This window comes from Pygocentrus nattereri, chromosome 21 (assembly GCF_015220715.1).
Source record: "Pygocentrus nattereri isolate fPygNat1 chromosome 21, fPygNat1.pri, whole genome shotgun sequence".
Lineage (NCBI taxonomy): Eukaryota > Metazoa > Chordata > Actinopteri > Characiformes > Serrasalmidae > Pygocentrus > Pygocentrus nattereri.
In genome coordinates this window covers 31854050-31859814 of record NC_051231.1, presented here as the reverse complement: position 1 = coordinate 31859814, position 5765 = coordinate 31854050, and the positions used below count along the sequence as shown (strand labels likewise).

Here is a 5765-nt window from a genome sequence, read left to right as displayed (position 1 = left end):
TGTAGAGGATGTGTTAAATTACTTACACTTAGGAAGCATAAAAAAAACAGCATGTCATTTAATCAGGGGGTGCTCAGACTTTTGTATATGGTTGTATTTGTGTATTGTGTGTCTGCAAAAAAAAATATTAGCTTAGCTTTATTAATTGTCTTTAGATTTTACAGCTACAGAAAGGTGTAGACAATCTTCTGTGAATGCATACTGTACATAAGACGTGAGAACCACATTTAGTCATCAAATCAATTTTTATTCATAAAAGCATAAACCAGTGATTTATCTAATAACACAACACACAGTTTCCGTTTTAGAAGAACTTATTTATCAGTTTGCAATAACAATTGTTTTGAAAAGTTTTTTTATTAATACCATTGATGGTTCGTTCCATCGTCATCAACCCAGACGTTTTAGAAGATGTTATTGAACAATGACATGGAAATCAAATGAAACGTCCAATTATTTTTTAAGTTTCATTATTATTATTATTATTATAATTATTATCCAGAATGGTTTGTTCCATCGTCATCAACCCAGACGTTTGCACCGTACTTCTGGAGCTTGATGTTTTCACTGCCCGTCACAATGAAGGATCGGTCACTGGGAACATGGAAGTTCATGCAGATGTACTTGAGGTAGACCTCTGGGTTGTCTTTATCTTCCACAAGGACGCTGGCAAACAGCTCCCCTTCCCCTGCGAAGTTAGTGAATTCTCTAGGAGGAAGGCGGAGGTAGCGCACTCGCGAGTCAGGTTTAAAAACCATTGTGGTGCTGGTGTTCACCTGTGCCGAGAAGCTGAAGTTTGAATAGCCAAGCCCTGCATCTGCTTTGATCACAAGCTCTTCAAGCGTCATCTTAGTTGTCTGATAGTAAATTCTCAAGTGCTTATCTGTTGCATTGGCCACATGTGTATTAGATCTTGATTGTGTATCCCCCATTTCCTGCTGTATCCAACAAGGACCTGGAATGAAATGATTGAGGAAAAAAATGAATTCCCATGATCTTTGATCTTTGATGCAAATGCCAAAGGGCATTTTCACAATTGCATGTTGGCCAACTTGTGTTAACACACCGTTGCCTCCTAACTTTGTGAGTTTATAACACAACATTTTGTAATTAAAAGCTTTATCTTTAAATAAACTTCATGTACAAACTATGAGAAAAAATTGGTTGAAACTTTAGACCTTGATTAAATCCTGAAACAGGCTACGGGCTGAAACAGCAGAAGCTTCATTCAGATCTTAATAATATAGTTATGATAGATAACTAAAGATTTTTATTAGTTGTGAAAGTCATTGTGAATGGACAATATGCAAATGTGTGGAAGGAGTGACATAACCTCACAATAAAATCACAAAGCTCCTTTCATTTTAATATCAGAAGTAAGACGTGAAGGATTACACGATGCATAATCCCAAACATAAAGAGTTATGGCAATGAACACAGCATAACTGTAAGATGTTTACACTTATTTCACTTCATAATGGTTTAATACTACATGTGAAATGTTTTTTCCCCACCTCACAGACTCTAACCGGAGTTATTGATGTTTATTTTGATTTAGCCGTGAAATGAGTTGCTGGCTTATTTTAGAACACAGAAGGTTTTTAGGGACAATGAATGACAACTGAACTAAATCAAGCCCTGGTTCATCCTGATATAAGAAATAAAGTGCTAAGAAGCTGGAAATGAAATCTGGTGGGTTCTTGAGGTTTTTACTGCGGTAGTTTGGACAGAGCTTGTTTTTCAACGACTCCAGAGAAAGTCATAAATAACCTGTCCAGTAATGACATTGATTATGCATATACTATAATATACAATGCTAGTAAAATATGAGCAACCACAGACCTTCAGTTCATCACTTTTGTTTTAGTTTTTGTCCTGTGGCTCTGCTGTGTTTCAATCCTGCACATTTTTTTTCTGACAATATCTTTGAAAATTTTGCATCTATTTTGTTAATCTGGCTAAACATTTCAGGCACTTTTACTTGTTTTAGAAATGATCAGAGTAACTTACCTTTGTGTCTGCAAGGATTTCAGATTAAAGTGAGGGTGTTAAAGAGCAGACGGGTCGAGTCAAGAACGAGAGATGGTTAATACACGCAGGCTGTGTATTTAAGGCCGAAACGGAGAGGGACGTGGTGGAGGCAAAAGTGCTTATTGGCCAGTCTCGGAGGGCATCGCAGAGGTGGGGGGGCGTATCTGGAGGCATAAAACGTTTTATTGAAAAATTCCTTTTCATGGACCATTTATTTCTGTGATGTATTATGTGCAGTTTTGCCGTTCATACGGTTTATTATGTAATGTCTGAGATCAAAACACACAGTTAAACTCATAAATTCCTGCTCCAAACATTGTATTAAAATGTAAATGCCATGAATCAGAATCTGTCAGCAATTAAGACTTTTTACAAGCCAGATACAAAACAAGAGGAATTTCTTTTGAAAGGACTTAACAATGATGTTTCTTAGTAACCTAGTAAATATACACCAACAGCTTATTAGCAAATATAGCAATGTTCTGTAACTAATAATGTGTTATGCTTCATCACTCATGAAGGAGGAAGAATTGGTTGTTCTTGCAGTAGTTAAGACTAAATAAAGTACATTTACAGAATAACGGACATATTGGCTAGATTAACAAATACAATAACTGCAATGTTAACTGATATAATAACAAATATTGGCTAATATAGGAGCAATCGGCACAGATCTTGAAGGAATGTATTAAATTAATCAACACATATTCAACAACCAGCTTCATGTGGAGAGTTGACAGCTCCAGCTGGCAGAGCTGAAAAAGTTCAAACCAAAAGAATCAAACAGCCGGTCAGGCTTTTACTGAGCTGATCGTTCTGCGCTGTTTCACATAATTACTTCACTAACTTGTTCTCAAGAATGCTCGGGAATCTTCAAGGGTTTTCTAAACTGAAATGCCACAAAAACTCCCTTATAAATCAATGACTAACCAAACTACTGGCAAAGTGCTTTTTACATGTGTTTTACCTGGACCTGGAACTGACTCCACACATCCTGTTTTATCCCCAGCCTTTTTATGATATTGTGCTGTATGTAAACATTACATACAAGTCTTTCGGGTTATTGACTCCAACAGCCGTATTTGGTATCCCTTCAGATGAACAGATGCTTTCCAGGGTCACTGATGATGGTACATGCCCTACTGAGGCAGCGGTGAGTGGCTAAAGATGCAATGATGCGAAGGGCAGTGCCAATCAAAGGCGTTTAAAGGCGTTTCTTTAGGGCTCCCGAGTGGCGCAACCGTCTAAGCCTTGGCTGTGTGATCAGGAGATGGCGAGTTCAATCCTTGGTGATGCTGCAGCCATTCCTAGCCGCGAGTCCAAGAGAGCACAACTGGCATCGCTCTCTCAGGGTGGGTAGGATGGCCCCCCTTCTCCCCCCATCACTCAACACAATGCTCGTCAGCGCAGGTGCCTGTTAGCTGATGTAACAGATCAGAGCGTGTTCAGCTGTCCGATGACGTTGCGTGAGCAGCAGTTTGAAAAGAAGCGGTGGCCTTCACAGGTTTCAGAGGAAGCCTGTGCTGGGCTTCAGCCTCCTTGCATTGATGGATTGTGATTGGAGTGTGATTGGGGTCCTAACTAGTGGGTGAAATTGGAGACAACTACACTGTATTGGGGAGAACATTGGGTAAAGATGTAAATGTTTTTTGTAACATTTCCAAACCACATGTTTTCAAGGTACAAAACAAGACGGGATATTGATCTTTGATCTTTGACAGTCACATTTACTACATGGAAGAACTCATGATAGGCAAAAGGAGGCTGCATACAAGCACCAAATGTGATGAAACAAATGAAGAGCATATTTAGCATGTTTTTCAATCGCTGGGTGGCCAGTTGAGGAATTAAATACACCATTCAGAAGAGATTTAGCTTTAAAGATCTTCTCATACCTCATTTCTTAATGTGACTGTTGTTAAATTAATGTCACTGTATGCTAATGTTACTTCCTTTGGTAACTCTTTACAACAAGGTTCCTTAGAAACCTCGAAACTACTGTACGCACCAACAGGTCATGAACCCACATGCAATTTCAGGAAGTCTTCTTAACTGAAGTACCACTTACACTTGCTTGTGAATGAATGACTAACTGAACTGTTCATTACTCACCAAGTGCTTTTTATTTGTATTTCACCTGCAGGTCTACAAGAAGCCAGATTCTTGACATTTTAGCATTTTAGTGATTTTTTTTTGTGAAATTTTATTGAAAATCAACAAACAAACAAAGGATACAAGTTTATATATAATTCTTTAATTGCCAACAGTGACAATCGTTTTTCCTGTATTATATATGATCTTTCAAGGGTGTGACTGAGATTTTGAATAAATATTCCTTTAATCAGTAATCAAAAATATTAGATATTGTAATCAATAACCAAATAGGTAGTATTGCCTAACAGAGGATATTAATTCTCTCACAGAAGGGTCAGCCTTAGCCTGTCTGCATAGGAGATTCTAGACACTGGAAAGCCGCTGGGTTCACAGAGAGGCCTGTGTGTACTTACTGACCCAGTGAAGAGGGACAGGATGATGTTGAAAGATACAGCAGGATGATAAAAACCTGTTGAAACCAGTTTTTAGGAGTGAGCTCATCATGCGATGGCCAAAGTGATGGACGAAGAGATACACCTATTAGAGAATGAGCTGATATCAAAATTTGAGAAGTAAGGCGAGGGGATATCGCATTACCCCAGATAAATGATATATAAACTGTTGTTTGGAGGTGGGGTCTCTCGAGATCCTGTGCCACCTGATGCTGAAATAAAGAAGTCTTTTTCCCTCTTTCACAAACTCAGCGTCTGAAGGGTCTTTGCTCTTTTGAGAACTTGGACTTGAAACAGTTATTTGTGAAAGTGTTTAGGTGGTATTAAAATATTTCTTTTTATTCATAATATTATGTTGGAGGCCTGGGGTTGAAGGGGATCGCCTTTGGTCCCGACAGGTGTTTCTTTTATTCTTAGTAGCATGAGTGTCCTCATGACAGTAGGGTCTGGAGATCATGTGTATAGAGTGAAATTATGTGTACAGAGTAAGAAGAGTTTGGGGCTCAGGTAGCAGCCCTGAGGAGATCCAGTGCTGACAGCTATTGAGAAGAGACCCTCCTCTCCACTCTCCAAATCTGTGATCTGCTGGTTCAAGAATGTCCAAGATCCAACTGCAAGTGGGAGTGACTAAACCATCGCCAGCTAGATCCCTGATGAAGAAGTTTGGAGTGGTCCTCTGTAGATGATCAATAAACTCTCAAAAGGGCTATCAAGAACATATCAACAAGTGTGTAAATTTACAGTAATGAAGAACATAAACATTCAAATGAATATTTTCTTACAGTTTGTAGGCAGACTGCAGTTATTTGTAATTAATGCACTGACATTAAGTAGATGTGGTGTTGATGTGTTACTTGACTAGCAATAAGTAGATGATTTGTTGACATTACTCACATTAAGTAGATGTTTTCTGGACATTACTCACATTAAGTAGATGTTTTGTTGATGTTACTTACATTAAGTGGATATATTGCTGATGTGTTTCATTATGTTGATATATTCTTGTTTAATGAACAGCTTGTTGAGCACCTAGAGATGACATGTATTATACCTGTTACATGTTCAGTAATGCAGGTAAACATATACAGTTATGAAAGTGGACACTCCAAATAAAGTGAAAAATAAGTGCATTCAGTAAATCATTAACAGACTTTAAACAACGGTTAAACAAAATATTTACATACACAG

General features: G+C 38.1%; 1 long non-coding RNA gene across 1 annotated transcript; it reads right to left on the bottom strand.

Annotated features, from left to right (window-relative positions):
* Window positions 1-226: 226 nt before the first annotated feature.
* On the bottom strand, window positions 227-2107 carry LOC108440526. The gene is made up of 2 exons (XR_001858858.2): window positions 2011-2107; window positions 227-955 (listed from the first exon to the last, which is right to left on the bottom strand). It is a non-coding gene; the product is annotated as an uncharacterized LOC108440526 (long non-coding RNA).
* Between the last annotated feature and the right edge of the window lie 3658 nt (window positions 2108-5765).